This window comes from Cygnus olor, chromosome 5, assembly GCF_009769625.2.
Source record: "Cygnus olor isolate bCygOlo1 chromosome 5, bCygOlo1.pri.v2, whole genome shotgun sequence".
Classification (NCBI taxonomy): Eukaryota; Metazoa; Chordata; class Aves; order Anseriformes; family Anatidae; genus Cygnus; species Cygnus olor.
In genome coordinates this window covers 36,310,496-36,328,335 of record NC_049173.1, presented here as the reverse complement: position 1 = coordinate 36,328,335, position 17,840 = coordinate 36,310,496, and the positions used below count along the sequence as shown (strand labels likewise).

The 17,840-nt window shown below is 39.0% G+C and overlaps 1 protein-coding gene across 41 annotated transcripts in view; it reads left to right on the top strand.

Moving 5' to 3' along the window:
- The window catches only part of SIPA1L1 (signal induced proliferation associated 1 like 1), a 215,244-nt gene that overhangs the window by 30,844 nt on the left and 166,560 nt on the right, over nucleotides 1-17,840 (top strand). For 37 of the 41 annotated variants that reach the window (XM_040559438.1, XM_040559410.1, XM_040559405.1 and 34 more), the window contains one exon: nucleotides 13,206-13,297. The gene's annotated coding sequence lies outside the window, so the exon portion shown is untranslated. Of the gene's footprint in view, nucleotides 1-997; nucleotides 1,017-10,661; nucleotides 10,733-13,205; nucleotides 13,298-17,840 lie in introns of those variants that run through there. The other 4 variants (XM_040559413.1, XM_040559422.1, XM_040559415.1 and 1 more) reach the window with 3 other exon arrangements.

The following is a 17,840-nucleotide window of genomic DNA, read 5'->3' as shown; positions in this document are numbered from 1 at the left end:
CACTTCCCTTTTGATGGTGTAAAGTTGGTACATTTCAGTGAATACTGACTGCGAGCCTTTTCTTGAAGGTTAACAAACATACCCTTAATATTGCAAAGAGACACTTCAGATTAGTTTTCCCTATCTGTGGCGTTTCAGTGTGTTTATTGACACTGGATTTCATATAACATTGTACTTTCCAATCAGTCCATTCCTGTGAAAACCTTCTGTAGCTGCCCACAGTGACTTACAGAAAAGATTATTTTCTGACTAATACAGAATCTGAATCTTTTATTAAGCTTTGCTAAATTTAAATGTTTATATATCTGTCAATTCCTTCCATTTTACATTTTGCCTCCAGTGATGCATGCATTTACCAGTATGGGTCCAAGCGTAGATCCTTGGTATCAGTGCACCATCCTCTTCCCTTCTTTTCTTCTCGCCTGCTCACTATTTAGGAAATCTTATTGCTTCTGCTTGTTTCCCACTTAATATTATTTTTTTCTGACTCATTCTATGATAATTTGGTTTCTTTTAGACCCTTTGGTGAGGGATCTTGCTGAAAGGGGGTTGGACTGGAAGATCTCCAGTGGTTCCTTCCAGCCTTAACCATTCTGTGATTCTGTGAAAGTTTCTCCTAAAGCTCCATGTGCATTCTTGAACTTTTGGGGTGTGTGATATTGACCACTTTTGGATGCTCATCATCTTCTTTAGCGAATCCTGAATGGTTGGACATCTCCTCATGAAAATGTGAGTGCTTTGCTGTATACCTTCTTGTGCAGAAGTGATGATGCTCATCTTTGAAGAGGCAAGTAAAACACGATGAATAATAAAGAGTATCTCTAGCAGAGCCAAAAGGCACACCTTGTAGTTGTGGCAATGGCATGAGATAACTCTGAATGCGTTTTAACCTGTTGTATTATGCTGCCTTAAACTCAGGCTGCGGCACAGTAGAACTGGAAATATTTGAAAGACACATGTTCTCTGCCAATTGCGAGGCAACCACACCCTGGCTTGTGTTTGCTACACCTATGAAGGTGCGTTTCTAATATACTGTAAACAGTTCCTCATGGTTACTGTATAATAAGCTGATTTAACAAAGCTTTGAAACGAATAAATACTGCAAATGCTCAGAATAATTCTAGTCTGTTTGCCTCTAGAAGCATTTCTCTGAGACTTCTAGGTTACATTAAAAAAACAGACTCCGTTGACTGGGCCCTGGGGTTTTAAAATGCCAAATACAATACTTGTGAAGCAGTACAGGAACAGAGTGGCTTCTGATAGTGTCTCCCATTGCTGTCTGTTAGTTCTAGAATGGTATTCTGAAAAATCACATGATAATCCTAACGTAATTAGTGTTTCATGGATGAAAATGTTCGATGCAAGTTCATTTGGCTTTTGAACAGTAATTGCGAATACAGCATGAAGCTGATGAAGTGGTCCTGACTTCTGAGATAAGTCTCTTTTGTATTGCAGAAGAAAAATTGCAGGACTGCAAGGTAAACCAAGCATATTTTCTAGAGCTTCACAGTGGAATCCACAGAGAGAAAATCCTCTCTTTCTGACCTGTTCTTGGGCATCAGATCATGGGAGTAACAAGGACACTTATTGCTTTTTAATACCAAAGATTATGGTATTTTTCGTGGTCAGTAGCTACAGTGCTTTCTATCAAAGCATCTAGTCTTTATTTCTAGGTGCTTTTATGGAGTTACAAGAGAATGCTTGATGGAGAAAATACACAAGTGTTCTCTCTGGTTGTGCTCCCAAACGTAATTATTGATCGGTAATAGCATAAGGACGTATTGGTGATATAATAATAAACTGCAGGCTGACCATAAGGAACTGCAAATAATCTCTGAATTAACTACCATAACCTGTAAGTTGCTTTGAGGTAAAATGGGTTTTGAGCAAAGCCCTGCTTGTATTTTAGTATGTAACCTACACCTTTAGTAAAAAGCTACGCTACTTTCTGCTGTTCATTTCTTGTTAGGTGTTGGAGGAGGAAGTCAAAAGGGTCTGATATGACTAACCTACATTAAAAATAAGTAAAACTGTGGTTTCGTAGTGCCTCTTTCCTGATAAAAGAACAACTTAAATGTATTTCTTTTTGTTGTAATTAGCTTAATGTAAGTAGGTAATTACATTTCCATTAAGCTTCTACAGAGTTTTAAAAACAGAGAAGCAGGATTATCTCAGTACACCATGTTACTGAGTGTAATGAGCTGTAATAAAGCAAAATTCTATTTTTGAAATTATATTCAGAAAGATCTTTTGTAGCACGTGAAATGTTGTGTGCCAATAAATAAATTTAAGCAAGCTTTTTGGAGATGAAGAGATTAATTAGGGGATTTGGCAATAAAAATAATTTGAAATCGATTCTGGTAATCTGAGGCATCCCTGACATTGTCAGGAAATAAATGAGCATAATGTATGTATGTTTTTAACTATGAATGAGATTAATCCTCATTAGGTATATGAACTTGGCGGTTGAGACTATATGGGGTTTCACATTGGAATTTAGTTTCTGTGGGCTGCTTTGTGTAGAACAGTGTATTTTTTGACCAGTTGTAAGTTAAACGAATCATTCTCTTTCTGAACTTTCTTCTGTAAGTTGTGGTTGGCTAGTGAGGTTGAAAGATCAAAAGATCAAGTATCATACATTTAGAGCTTGTCGGAGGATTTTTATTTTCCAAAACTACATTAAATTTTAGGGGTAGCTTGTAAGAATCTGAAATTGGGAATTTGATAAGACAAAAAATAGTGGTTCTTCCTAAAATATTTTCAAAATAGCTGTCATGTAAAAATCCTAAACACTTACATAGAAGTCATAGAAATCAAAGCGTGCTAGACATACGTGACTCTTCTCCACTGATAATCAGAAGCAGTTCTGTTTAATATTTCAAAGTGTTATCTGTATAACACTTAATAATCTGTATACTAAGGGCTCCTGACTTCTTAAGAAAAACAGCATAGTATTTTCAGAAAACTTGTAACTTTTGGAAAGATTTCATTATCAGATGGACTTAAAAGCAAAATTTTGCCATGAACAACTAATGTAGAATAGCGATATATATTACCAAATATTTCTGTTCTTTATTCTCTCTAAGAAACTGTTGAGATCAGTACTGGCGATCAGAATTCTGGTCTGAGTTATTTCAGTTTTAAGACTTTACTTATCTGGAATTTGTGTGTTTTTTTTATTATTATTTGAAACTTTAAAATGGCTATAACAGCTTCGCAACAATTTTACAAACATATTTCAGTCTTGTGTGCAAACAGCTGGATGATGTTAGTGATTTTTATTTTCAATTGTACAATGGCTTTCATTGGTCTTGTATATACATTGCTGATGCTACAAAAAAGAACGCTCTGATAGCACCTGTACATGACAGTAGTCTTGCTGAGCTGTTGGGGGAAAAAAAAACACCCAAGGGTTTGACTTCTGTCCCACCTCTTTTACAGTGTACACATACAGGAGACATCAGGTCATTAGTGTGTCTTGCAAAACTCCACTGTTCCTTTCCGGAGGCTGAGAGCCTGCCTCTGAGCAACTGCCATTGCACTGACAAATATCTGCTTATGATTCAAAAAACCCCTCTTTTCTGATACTAGCAGAACTAAAACTGAGTTGTGAGGACCTTTTAGGTCCTTGTTGCCGCAGCATAATTGCATGGAGATGGGCATGCTTGCAGAAGGAAGTTTTAAATTCACAAGCACTCTGTGTGAATAATGAGCAGAAGGCAGCATCCTTACTAAAAGGGACATTTTTAGCATGAGTACCAGTGGAAGACCTTGTTTAGCGTCTGGGAACAAACATGAAGCGAAAGCTGCTTCCGCGTGGCTGTGGAAGGTCAGAGCTGAGTACTGCATGCTGCTTTGCCTGCACAGGGTGTGATGCTGAGACACTGCGGCTAAGCAGGAGGCTCTCAGGCTGGATCAGTGGTGACTGTGGTGACTATGAATTAATCCTTGGGGCTTTTATTTATTGCCTTGCTTTCCTCTGCCTGCCTTCTCTTTGTGGGGAACACACAAGTGGGACACAGCCCTGTATTTTGTGTGGCAAACATATTTTTACTTCGCAGTGCGGAGCAGGGGTAGAAGATCTTTTGGAACCGAATGCTTTGATTCAAATTTGTGTAGCTGATAGGTGTGTAAAAACAGGTGGGAATTTCAAATGGTGCAGTTTGATTAAGGAAGACTATGCCCTTTGTTTTTGCTGGTTTTGGAAAATGACAACAGGAATGAGAAGTAATGCAAAATAGCATGAGAACTTGGATAATGTGCTGTCCAGCTCCTACTTCATTACTACTGCATAACCATTTATTTTTTGTGTGTGTCTGTGCGTATTTCCAAGTGCTTGTTGTATTGATGCTCCAGAGTGGAGTTGCTGCATGCTGTACCTATAAAAGTTACTTACTCTGCTTAATGAGTCTACTCAGTCAAACAAGTCCATTAGTTCCTGAAAATAATATCTGGTCATGCAAATCTAAGCCAAGGTGCCCGGCTGAACAGCTTGAGCTGTGAGTTTGGCTTGGAGCTGCGTGGAAGGACCAGGTTTCAGGTTGTTGACTTTTATCACTTGCTATGTCTCTGTAAGGGAAATGCATACAAGGTTAAAGCACAGACCTCCAGTGCTGTTTTTTCCTTTCTTAAGAACCAATCTCTTTCAGACCAAGAAACAATTCCTCATCTGTTTCCAATGTCAAAGGATAGACAAAGAGCTCTGAAAGCAGTAATTACATAAAGGAATGTGAGAGAAATATCTGGCGTTGGAATCTTCAGTCTACTTTTACTCTCCATGAGTGGTTTTTGTATTTTCTCCATTCCTTAGTGTTATTTTCCAGTTAAAATTGAAGTGTGAGGCTATACAAACTCTGTACATGTCTTTTTCTTTTGGGTTGCAAGCTCTTTGAAGACTTAAGTTACTCATCAAATAAAATTCATTTTTCATAGTGTGGGTTCTGATGCTTGCAGACATTTTCTGTCCTGGGCTTCACTTTGGGGTAATATTTTACTGGCATCAGTCACTGTGCAGCACAGAGCTGCCTTGTGAAGAGCACCAATTTCCTTGCAGCCTGCCAAAAAGTGTATGTGGGTTGGTGGCATGAATGCACCCATTTGGATGAAATTTTTTTGATGCCGGGATTTAGCCACAAAAAGTGGAAGGAAAAAAAACTATACTGAGCCTGTGACTTAAAATGAATAAATAAGTAATTTAGTCTTGCAGTATGGAAATGCTGAAATATTATGAAAAGCAACAGGGATTGCTTAATGTTTTTTCACATTTAAACAATTCAGCATTCTTCAAAACATTTCAAAATTTGTGGGTAAACTTTTTTCAAAAAAAAAGAGATTAGGCATTTCAGTAGTGTGTGGAAGAAGCAATAGATTTTTGGAAGTGAATATTGTCTGGTGAGTTTATGTTAAGTTCTTTGGCTACTGTCTTTAAGTGGAATTTTAGAGTTACCAGATACTTTGCAGTTCAGTGTTTGATCCGCTGCCTCAAGAGGGAATAATACTAAAGTTCTTTTGTTCCTTCACACACAGCTTTGTGGTGGTTGTGCCAGGCACTCATGGCTTGTGAGCGCAAAACGTGGAGAGAAGAGCAAATTGAGTAAGTTCCTGCACTAATGCAGTAGGATTTGTGAGATCTGAGACTATGATATTTTATTAAATACCCTATTTCCTACTACGTAGTTTGGATGTAAATTCTCATTTTCCTAGTGGAAATACATGGTTCTGAAACAGAGCAAAAAACGTATTTGGCAGAGTGTCCTAAAATGAAGTTCAAAACCAGTATTGAAAATGAGATTTTGATCTCTGTGGTAGGTTGCAGAACTGACACATTCCAGACCTTCTCCAAACGTGCACTTGTCCAAGAGACATCTATGGCAGCATGTACAATTGGTGTTGTTTCTCTGTGGTTTCAGCTGAGGGTAAAAAACAGGATCCTCCCATTCACGAGGTGAGGCTTCACGTTGGAGGCAGCCTAACGTTGCACTTTTTCTACTGGATCATTCCGTGTACCTTTTTTGCAGCAGGATTATTAAAAGATTTATCTCGTAGACAGTTAAATGGATCAGCTTGTGGATCTGCACAGACTTTCTTTTTAACATTTAGGATTTTTTTGGCTTTTCAACCAGAGCAGCAGACTGATCCAGTTTTGCCAGTCGCCACGTACTAGCGTGGGCCCAGGGGAAGACTGGGATTGTGTGGTTGAGGTACAGCATCGTATGGCACAGATGTGGCGTTGGGCCACATCCCACTAAACTAGTGGTGAAATTTCATTATTTTACTGCACACGGTGTCAGAGAATGTTGCTTTTGAATATCTTCTTAGTATAATAATCTAACTATATGACAATTAAGCCTAATTAGTTTAATTGTTCTGAAATCTTTATAGAAAAGCTTCTAAACTGTGAATAACTCCCTTCCTTCCTTCCCTTTTCTCCTTTTAAAACAAAACAAAACAAAAAAACTTCACTGTTTTCTGCAGTTCTGTTGAATGAATTTCCTTTCAGTGCCTGATCGTTATTGCCAGAAAGTGGGGAGCTACGATAGGTCAGTGCATTTTTTGTTTAAAAACAACAACAAAAGTTGTAAGACCTAAAGACCTGTATTGGCTGATAGGGCCTGCATAATTAAAGTAAAAAAGTTAAGTTTTTCATCTTGCACTAGTGACAAGTACAGTAGCATATCAGCATGAAGGAGAGCTGTAATTTGGTGCTGATGGCAGTGTATTTGAGTAAGTACGTTCAAGTAGAAGTCATGTAAAGAAATTGTATCCAAGTCATAACACCCTTTGAAAGGCAGACAGCTTTTTCTGCATATTCAATTCTTTATTTCCTTTATATTCCTGCATGGTATTTTGTTTTGCTTTTTACTCCTTCATAAAAGGTGACTGTGTTACGCATTCACTAAACGCTAAACGTTGCTTTTTATAAAATGCATTGTGTAACTTGTTTGTTCCTGGGCTTCCTTATGGAAAGGATGTCCTGTGTTTGTTTACATTTGTGGATTGTCTTGTAATTTTTGTGAATGCCATTGCATTTAATATGCTTATGCACAGACACCAGATAGAAAGATTCGATGATGGTTAGTGAGTTATCAGGCAGCTCCTTATTGCAGTCGGTTTGAAAGAAGAACCGGCCTAAAACTAGAAGCAAGCATGAGGTGAAGTTAGCAAATATTTCTGAAATCTTGCAAGTATTGCTCAGCGAGGGAGGCTGCTGCCCAGGGGCCCTGGGCGAGGAGGTGCAGCAGTGGTACGGCAGTGCTGCGTGTGCATCCTTCTCTGTTCCAACCTTTTTTCTTTATTTTAAAGTTGAGTGATCAGGCTGCTTGGTAGGGTTTCTTTTAGGCAGCGAGGGTGCCGATTTGGCAAGTAAGAACGAAAGACTCTCCTGGGTCTTGTGCCAGTTTCTCTATCCCGCGCGTGGAAGTGGGTGGCTAGCAAGAAGTCTCGCAGTCCTGTCTGGGAGGAGAGGAAAGCACGACTGCTGGGAAACAGCTCACTGAAGTAACTTACGTGAAATTTCAGTTTCTGCTTTAGAAGTAATGGCCATATGCTGGAAAATGTCAGCACATGTTCATAGAAATGACTAATTATGAAGTGGAACTTGACTTAATCTCCCTCAGTGTTCTTTCTTTTTTTTTTTTAAATTACGTTTCTCAAACTGCTGAAGTTTGTTTGTCCAGCCTTTCAGATAACCAAATCCTGTGGCTGATACGGAATAGCACGTTCACAGGCTGTGGAACAGACAAGATAAGGATGACTTTTAGATAAAAATGACAAAAATCATTTTCCAGGGTGTGGACATGAGTGCTACTGCAAAGATCGTGCAGATGTTCGTAATCAGTTTATTGAACATGATGTATTTTTACTCTGTTTAAAAAAAGCCACCAACGGTGAAATGTGCTCAGCCACCAGTGTGGAATGCACTGTTGCATAAGGAGTTCACAGTTTGGTGTCTCAGATTAGGCTTTAGCATGGTCACTTGGCCTGTTCAGCCTGGAGAAGAGGAGGCTGAGGGAGGACCTCATTGTGGTCTAAAACTTCCTTGCGAGGGGGAGAGGAGAGGCAGGTGACCAATTCTCCGTTGTCACCAGTGACAGGACCCGTGGGAACAGTGTCAAGCTGAGGCAGGGGAAGTTTAGGCTGGACATCAGGAAGAGGTTCTTCACCGAAAGGGTGGTCGCACACTGGAACAGGCTCCCCAGTGAAGTAGTCACTGCACCAAGCCTGTCTGAATTTAAGAAGAGATTGGACTGTGCGCTTAGTCACATGGTCTCAACTTTTGGGCAGACCTGTGCGGTGCCAGAGTTGGACTTGATGATCATTATGGGTCCCTTCCAACTCGGGATATTCTATGATTCTTTGGCATACAGCTGCAGAGATTAAAGTGTCTTTCGAATGGTGTGGGACAGACAAGGCTCTATCCAGTGTAATATGGACTCTGTGTTAGTGGGGAGGGGCAGTGGCCGCCTTACTTTATCCCCAAATATTCATAACAGTGTGTTTGGGAACTGGAAGCAAGAGGTTTGCTTCTGTGTAGGAGCCCACTCATAGCTGAGTGTTTGGGACTTGTATGGTAGGGTCACTCTGTACCTGGGAGTAGATATGGAGCAGTGAGGAATGAAATAGGGATACAATGCTCAGGCTTGTTCTGAGATGCTTGTATGCATAAGCATTTCTTGTTCCCTTGGGTGCTTCTCAGGTTTTAACTGCATTTTGGTTTATTGTAAAATATTTCTAAACTCTCAGTTTGGTGTATTGCATCTTTAGCTGCAGAACTAACATTTAATAAGTCGGGCTTGACTACCGTATAACAAATGTTCTAAACTTCATTACATGTTTTTTGAAGTTTTATTAATGCGCTCACCCTCTTTGTCAGGTCACCATAAAGAAAAGGGTGTTGCCTTTTAATTTTAAGTTTAATATCTGGTAAATTAATTCTAGGCATGCGGTTCTTCTTAAAGCATAAAACGTTATAAAATGGCAAAAAAGAGAGTTTGTCTGTACAAAACTTCATTAGAGACTTTCTGCCTGTCTTGAGAAGTTTTTTATGAAGCTGGGAAGGATGATGTGAAGTGGTTTACGGTGCTGGATACTTTCATTAGCTCTGTGCTGTAGTTCTTCATCTGAGGTGTTTGTGCAGGTGAGGAAGATGTCCGTACCTGTTGATGCATGCCATCGCAGCGTTCCTCAAACCCTCAGGAGAAAGCACTTGTATGTACAGAGGTGTCATTGGAAATGGCCCCGTGCTTTCCCCACTGCCAGATAGTTTCCCCCTCCTCATTTCCCCAATTTTAGCAGGAAGGGGAGCGCAAGTGCTGGGTTAGCTCATGCTTGGCCCATCTGGCTGCTTTTGCCCTGGTATGTTAAATAAGATCTCACTGGAGGGATCCTTGGTTGCGAGCAAGTGGTTTGGGATATTAATACCTCCAGCTAAGCTCAGCATGCCCAAAACAAGTCTTGCCTGTGATCTGAATTTGTGCAGTGAGATTTGGTTAGGTTTTTCCTCTCCTCTTCTGCCTTAAGTAGGTTCTCCCATAAATTCCTGCCCTAGCTCTGTCGGGCACAGCAGGACAACCTCGGTCACCCCATCTTACTAATGCAGAGGTGACAAGAGCTTTTCTCAGGAAGACTGCAAAGTGCCTTGTTCTCAAGATACACCATTTGACTTCTACTGGTTTCACATGCAGGGAGGGATTTGATACTTCCAATTATTCATTTTATGTAGTGTTAATTGATAAATATTCATCAGAATATTGCTGAGATGAAGCCTGGTTTTATGTTTTTGGAAGTGTATTTGCATTGTTGTGTGTTTTCAAGGAAAGAATGGGAATGAAACGTTAACTTCTTTTTCAAGTGAAGTTAATGTGCTTTTTAGCATGTTCAGCTCCTACTGATCTTGTGTTACTGGGCTTAAGAGCTTGTTTTAGCCTGACTGGTTTTTAGTGCTGCTCTTTGCCTGTAGTTAGAGTGCTATGTGTATTACTGTGCTTTGGTCCTAATACAAAGAAAGCCCTGCAGCTTATTTTAAGAGCAGTTTCTCTCCAGTCAAATTGTTTTGCTAAATAGTTTTCAAGTGGCATAACTGCACCTAGCACCGTGTTTATACGGTAAAGGTTTTGGAGCTGTCTGAGGGAGGCCAGGAGCATCCAGCCCGGTCCCGGCATGTGGCAGAGCAACGAGGTGCAGACATTTGGGTTCTGGTAGAGACAGGAGGGTTGTCTGGGTCAGGTGCCTGTCTGCCAGTCGGCTTTGTCTGCAAGGATGGAAAACGACCATTTCTTTTATAAGGCTTAACGAGATGTTTGTGAAAAGCTTTGAGACGCTTTTGATTAACGACTGTGTGTAATATGTGATTATATCACACAGAATAATAGAGGGTAGGAGGAGAAAAACTGGCAATGTAATTCTCACAGCATTGTGGAAACTTAAGGCTTTGTTCTTTTTCAAATGTCGCCTCTACATTTAAACATGATTTTTCTTTGCCACTTCCCCCTAATCTTTAGAGCCTCCAAATCAATAACAAAACTAGAAAGAAGCATATCTGCCTTTTAAAGAAAAAAAAAAAAAGAAAAAGAGGGGGGAGATAAAGTATAGGGCATCTCTATGTAGTCTTGGCCAGCTTGGTTTTATGATACTTATTTGTTCCCTTCTGCTGTTCTGTGCCGGATTATTTGTGCCGTTCTGCTTTTACCAGCCTTTCCATTTGGTGGATAACAACTCAGCCCATGAAAACTTGGTGGGTTTTTATTGTTGTTTGTATTTTTTTTTTTTTATTTTTTAAATTGGTACCAGTAGCTGGTGAAATTGCTTGCAGACTTTTCAGTCCTGGTTGTTTCACTTCATATCGTTGTAGAGCCACGCTCTACCCCGCTAAGCCTGAGATGGATTGGGTGTTGGTTTCGAGCCTCAGACACCGGCAGGACTAGGCCTGTGGCCTAGAAATTAGCCTTTATTTTGAGAAACACAGTATGAAAAGTGATATTACTGTGCACATTTAGTGGGGGAACAAAAGCAACATAAGTATACAAACCTCTTTTAAAAAAACAAACATGAACTGACCCCAAACCGGCACCCCCCCATCTTTTTCCTGAGCACATGAAGACCTGCTTTGCCAGAAGAGGAGTGCGTTCCGGTTTTGTGTCCAACTGTTCAGCTTCAGCGCAGCGGCACATGTTCACAGATGGATTTGCAGAGGGGTTTGGGTACAAGCCGAAATCCTGTAATCTACGGATGTGCTGTGGTTGAAGTGGAGGCCAGTAGGCAGTTGTAAACTATATTTTGGCCACATGACTTGCTTCAAAAAAATCTAAATTATAGGATCAATCTTATGGGCCTGTGTGAAAACCCTTTTCTTTTCAGGCCTTTTAGGTTTGCCCATGCTCCTTCTTCAGACGGCTAATAGTGCTTAAAATTGTATAAAAAAATAATTCAGCATGTAAGAGAAATTAAACTGCAGGCGATACCAGTATGCTTTTTTCAGAGGGTACAACTCCATTTTACATATCTGGCAATACTTCTGCAGGGCTTTATAGTAAGTTAAAAAAAAAAAAGACATTTTTCCACTTGTTAGGTATATATAAAGTCCCAAACATGGAAAGTGGAATAAATATTTCACTTAGGGAGAATATGAGCAGCAAATCAAGAATTTTCAAGTAACTGCAGAAAATAAATGTCAAATGTAACAAAGGAGGGGGGGCTGAAAGGAGAGGTAAGCCAGAGCGTAAAGGTACGGCTTGAACTGCTCTAAAGGAAGCTTTATGTTCACAATCATCTTCTTTCAGGTTGTGAAACCTGAAATCTGTGAAACCTTTCCTGGCAGCAACAACAGGGATTTTTTTCTTGAATGAACTCCAAGCCTCCCTTAAAACCTGTCCATTTTATTAGTGCTGAGACCTGCTGTTTCTGCTCCTCTATCATTCTTATTGCTTGCATGGTTAACAGACTGAAAAAGGGTTGGTTGTACGTTTCCTTGAATGTAGGTGAAAAAAAATTCCAGATGCACATTTGAACTCATTTAAAATTTATCTGTAATTGCAGTAGGACGTTGACTGCTTTTTCTTAACAATCAATACATTCAGCTGTAATGGATTTGGTCTATTTATGGCAGAATAGAAAAGCAGAGAATACTCTGTTGTGAAAATATATAGGGTTTTCTATAGTAAGGAAATTTTGGTTGTGACAGGACAATGTTTATAGTAATTACAGAAAATGAAAGGCATCCATTCTCGATGAAAGATTTGGTGATGGATTGGAATTGTGTACTGAGACCAGTGGTAATTACCCACTCTTATTTCAAGTCATTGTACAGTTTCGGTGATGCCAAAGTTTAGAGGCTGGTGGCCAAGAGGCAATTAGAAGTTTATCACTAACCATTTTAATGGGTTAGCTTTCCACTTACTTCCTGACTCTTGTTATTTCTTAAACTATACCAGTATTAAGCTCTGTGGAATTAAAATATTGTTTCAAGCTGTTCATTTGCATTGTAATTTTTGGGTTGCTTGCTCCATGCTTATTTTCTTTTCTTAAAAACAAATAAAACCAAGAAAAAGTTTTCAGATGAGCCATATTTAATTAACTGAGATGTAATGCTGTGACTTAAGCGTTGAGTTTCATTAATTAACACAGTTCTTGCTCAAGTCTAGCTGATGTTAATGTAATAGAGTGATTGTGTACCACGCTAAATACAAGTCAGTTGTTTTCTGAAGGGATAACTGCAGGTTACACAGAAGTAAGACAATGGACAGAAAATACAATATCACATGAAAATCATTCACAGTGGTAGGAACCTTAAGGTATAATCAGCTTTGGAACACTTACACTCTCGTCCCTTCCTGGAGTTCAATATAAGCAATGTATGTGATAAAATGGTAGCAGAAACTGAACGCTGTGTGCACCAGTTACTTGATAAACATGAGAAACTTCTGTTTGGCCACTGGTAATGTGGCAGGGCGATGTCGTACCAAGCAAGTTTTATAAGAATAAAGCACTAGTTACATGTGAGAAAGATTAGCTGCTTTTCCTCACAAGCAACCTGGGTGGTGGTGGTGGTGTAGTCTTACATGCCGGTTTTTCTGTTTGCTGCTAGAAAATTTCTTGGGCCCACTTGGAGAATAAATTACTTTTTGATATGTTCTGTAGTTGAAAGGTAATACTAATATTGTCCTATATTGTCATCTTTTTAAAAGTTTATTTATTTATTTTTTACTTAGACTCCCGAATGCTACTCTGTTGAAGCATGTGTCAAAACAAACACTGCTGATGTAATGGAGACTTGGAAACACTGCATTTGTGTACTTCGAAAGTAAGTAACAAGTTTTCCAATTTTAAAGATGACCTATTAAAAAATTGAAAGCAACAAAGAACCACGATAGTTAGGCTTTTGCGATTTTAACTTTCTGCTTTGAAACCCTTTGCAGCTTTCTCTTTTATAAAGCTTTTAAAAATTATTTTAGAATCTTTTGCATATCAGCACCATATCTGTTGGTTCCCTTTTAATTTACAGGTTATGCACTTTGTGTAGTCTGTCAGGTTTAACCTGTATGTGATACCAGAGAGGCCAATACCTATAAAGCATTTTCTGGGAAAAAGATCTGTGAGTTTCCAGTACTAGAAGGCAATGAATTCTTAGGAAAGAATTTGAAAACCCCTCTATAACTGCTTCTCCAATACTTTTCATCTTTCCTCATTCTTCCCTTCTCACAGCTTTAGCGTATATCTGGCTACACTGCACAGGTCATCAGCTAAACCAGTACAAATGTAACCCAGAAAGAGGGAATGGGGAAGGGAAATAAGCTGTCAGGTTACCAAGTTACAGCTTGTGGCAATAGTGAACTAATAGGTAACGTGGCTTGAATTAATCTGACTTCATCCATTTAGGAGGGTTAATGGATTTACCTAATTAAATTTCATTCAAAGTGTTTTTTGAAAGTCTACTGCAAGAGAAGAGGGTGGTAAAATTGAGTGCTGAAGCCACTGCTAGGGGAGGGAATTGCACTCTGTCATTGCAAGTGTTTGAAAACTCAGAAGTGTGGTGTTACCCTTATTTGCATAAGCTGTTACGATTTGATACCACAAACCTCTGAATATTGCTATATCTTGCTAGTTCCATAATTTCAAGGAAACGCCACCTGCCTTTGTGGCACCAGGGCCAGAAGAGTATTTTGCATAACTCTGAGATTGGGTGTGAAAACTGCATTGCAGCAGTGTAACTATTAAACCATTTCACTATTACTCTGCCTGTTGTTTCATGTGATATCACTTGGCCAAATGATTGCCATCTGTGCATTATTTTGTCTTATTTGCCAGGCAATGAAGCCTTACAGAGGGGTGTGTGTGTGAGATGGTGACGGGGAAGTCTTTGTAGAGGTGAAATACGTATTTAAAAGTTCAAAGAATTACTTTTTGTAAGCGTAGGCTAATCTGTGATTTTCCCAGAGGGTAACCTGGCTTTCTCTAGTTAAATGGAATTAGCCAACAGTGTTTATAGGGATAGGCTTAAAACAATAATGAGTTATATGGTTCTTCTTAAAGGTTGTTTTCTGATGCTTATCTTAAAGTACTGAAGCACAGCCTTTTTTTGGGGGGGGAGGCGGGGGGTAGAGGGAGTGGGGAGAGCTCTTAAAAATATTCTGCTTCTTCTGTCAAAGTTTATATACAAACAGTCACAGTGTGGAGTAAAAAGCCTGAAAGATAAATAGGACATCTGCTACTTATAGCAGAGGGAAAAATGTGCTTTATAATTCTTGCATATGTTTAAAAATTGGTTCACTGGGATTTTTCACTAATTAATACTATAAAGTAATTTGGCCCTTGGGATAATTTTAGGGGGTTGTAAATACTCAAAGTCTTTGAGTTGGAAGAGCATTTTTTATGTGTTTGCAGAGCTAATTCATTAAATGTTCTCCTGACAGTTAATTTTTCTCATCGTGAATGGTAGTCATAATCAATATCTTGCTTTTTAGAGCTACTTTGCTGCACTGATTTTGGGGAAGAGGAAAAAACAAGTCTGAATAATACAGTTGAACTGAGGAGGCCTTGCAGAGAAATTGTACATTAGTTGTTGGGAAATAATCTTATTTCTTTACCTTTCTAGGGAAAAGGTATAGTCCTATTATTTGGCTGGATGTTGAAAGAACAGCTTCCTTTTTTTCCTGAAAAAGGGCTCAAATTTTGAAAATTAGAACACATCTTAATTAGAATATCTATTGTAACCCATTAAAGATGAGATATATGCATAAAAAAAACTTAGCAAAACAGATGTCACTGGGGAGTTTAGAAGGATTTGCAATACTTGTGTGATGCTTCCCAGCAAAGCAGAATCTTCTAAGCTTTGTGTTTTTTTTCCCCCCGTTCTTTTCTTTAAACTACGTATGTATAGAAACTGTGTGTGTATTGTGTGTGTGTGTTTTTATATATATATATATATATATATATATATATATATATATATATTAGTAATCCAATCCTGTTGTGATTTGAAAATAGCTTTGGCTTGGTTTTTACTGTCATCAGGCAAAGATGGGTGGTGTTAGCTTGACTGGCTCAGACTGGCAGAAAACACTTCTGGTCATTGCTGGAGCAGAGGGTGCTTAAAAGCCCGTGGGTGTGAGTTCAGTTGTTCGGAGCAGATTTCCTTCACTGGTGGGAATGGTCATTTGTAGTCATTTCCAGAAATTCCTGTCGTCTGCCTGCGATGCCTTGTCTGAGCCCGAGTCTTTTCTAGCCCAGGTGCATGTTACTAGGGAGACGCTGAATTCTGGTGTTCTCGCTGCAGCAGCTGGAACCAGCTGAAGTGCAGGGATTTGCACACTGTGTGCTTAAATGATAACTTTCCAGAGTTCATGCAGATCAGATAAAGACGAGCAATCCAAACAAGGCATTGCACAATAGAAAATGTACTCCCTTAACTATATGAGATCTTTCCCTCAGGCTGAGACAACGCAGTTTCAATATTAATTGCCTAATGCTCACAGTACACCAAGTAGTTCAGGCAATTATCTCAGGAGCTGGCTTTGTTTTGCTGCACCTAATGAACTAGGCTCTATTCGCGGTTTAATTTGTTATGCACTATTACTATGGTAATAGAAATATTTAAAAGTGTTTAATTCTTAGAATGTATGCTTTAAAATCGCAATCAAGGGTAACTTTTTGCCCCTTAAGGAAAATTTTAGTGCTCTAATTCCTGAAATTTAATAACTGTTTCACAATAAAATCACAAATAACCTTTTACCCTACATCCCATATTTCATGTAGCTGTTGCTACAGAGTATGGTGTTCGTGGTCCATAATTGTTCTGTTACTATTCAGATATAACTGATTTTTTTGTAAATCTTTGTGGCATGCCATGTCAAAGCATTAATTTATCATCTGACTGTCTAACAGACTGCCTTTAGACAGACAGGTGGCAAAAATCTCATCTACATGCGATTTTGTAGCTCACTAGGAGAGGGAACTGCAAGGCACTGTACATTGTCCACATCCTCCTTTTAATATTTGCCAGTATGATTATATAAAAAAAACCCAAACCTTTAGTTTCAGCTGCACATTGTGGGGGAGTTGGGCACTTCATTGCAACTGGATGGATCTGAATAATAGTGTGTGGAGGGACCTGCAATCTAAGCCGCTCAAAGTTGAAAGCAAATCTTTTCTCTTCTTTCTGAACTGACATCTGAAAGAAATAAGATTAGCTGGAACTTCATCCTCGTTTCATGGATTTTAAAAATAGAATGCGTGAAGGAAATCCCTCCTTGAACCACAGCTACATAAAAAGGTTCTTCTCAAATAACACATTATCCTTGCTCTTTCTGTTCTGTGCATTAATGGTCAATGTGAAGGTAGAAATGCTGAATGAAACAGTCATGTAGTGCATTTTTCTGCCATACCTAGGGGAACAAGAATTTATATAGTAAAATTAATTTCACTTTTTTCAAATAAGATATTCATTGGTTTCACCAGTTCGTTTGGAGTAGAAAAATACATATATAAATGTTTAAAAAGGGGAACCAGTCATGTTAATTCAGTGCTCAAAGGAAGCAATATCACACTTCAAGGCATAGTATAAACTTTTTCCCGTGAGCCTTCACCACAAGTGCCTTTTAAGTAAGTACATGCCCATCTTTCAGACCAGAAATGGTTATGCTGTGGAAAGGGGGAGAGGTAATAAGTAGGCACTGGAAACTGATGATACATGAAATGGAAGGTGAAATCTATTGCAGCTCTTGATGGCTGCATCAATTATGCTATGAATTTTGTGCTTTAGGATGGCTATGCCATTCTCCGCCAATACAGGAGGACCCCTAGTAGAGCGCTCTTTATTTCTCTTTTTGTAAAGAACTGGGCTTTCCAGGCTATCTGTTGTGGAGAGACACTAAAAACAAAAAGGCATGCCACAAGCTAATGTGTTGGGAATCACAGCTGGGGAGCATTGCTTTTCAGAGAGTCTCCAAAATCCCACATGTGCTTTTGCGCTTCTGACACCATTGTTATTTCTGAATCTTTATTTTGTCAATCCTGACTCACTTCTGGTCTTTCCTTCCTTCTTAAGAGAAAGAACATCATAGCTGTCCTGTCAGGAGTCTGAGTTGATACTCTTCAAAATCTCACGACTTCTTTGTTGCCCTCTTTTTAGAGGTTTAAGATAATTCTGCCTACTTTAAAAGCCTTGTATAACCATCCCTGGGTGTGTTTGCTGTTCTAGTGTGTATAGCTGTGATTCTGAGGGTAGGAGAGGAAAATGACATAAGTATGCGTATATATGTGTGTGTATATTCATATATATGAATACATATTTCAGGTATATATTTCATATATTCAGATGTGAAAACGCAGAATATATATTTGGTGTG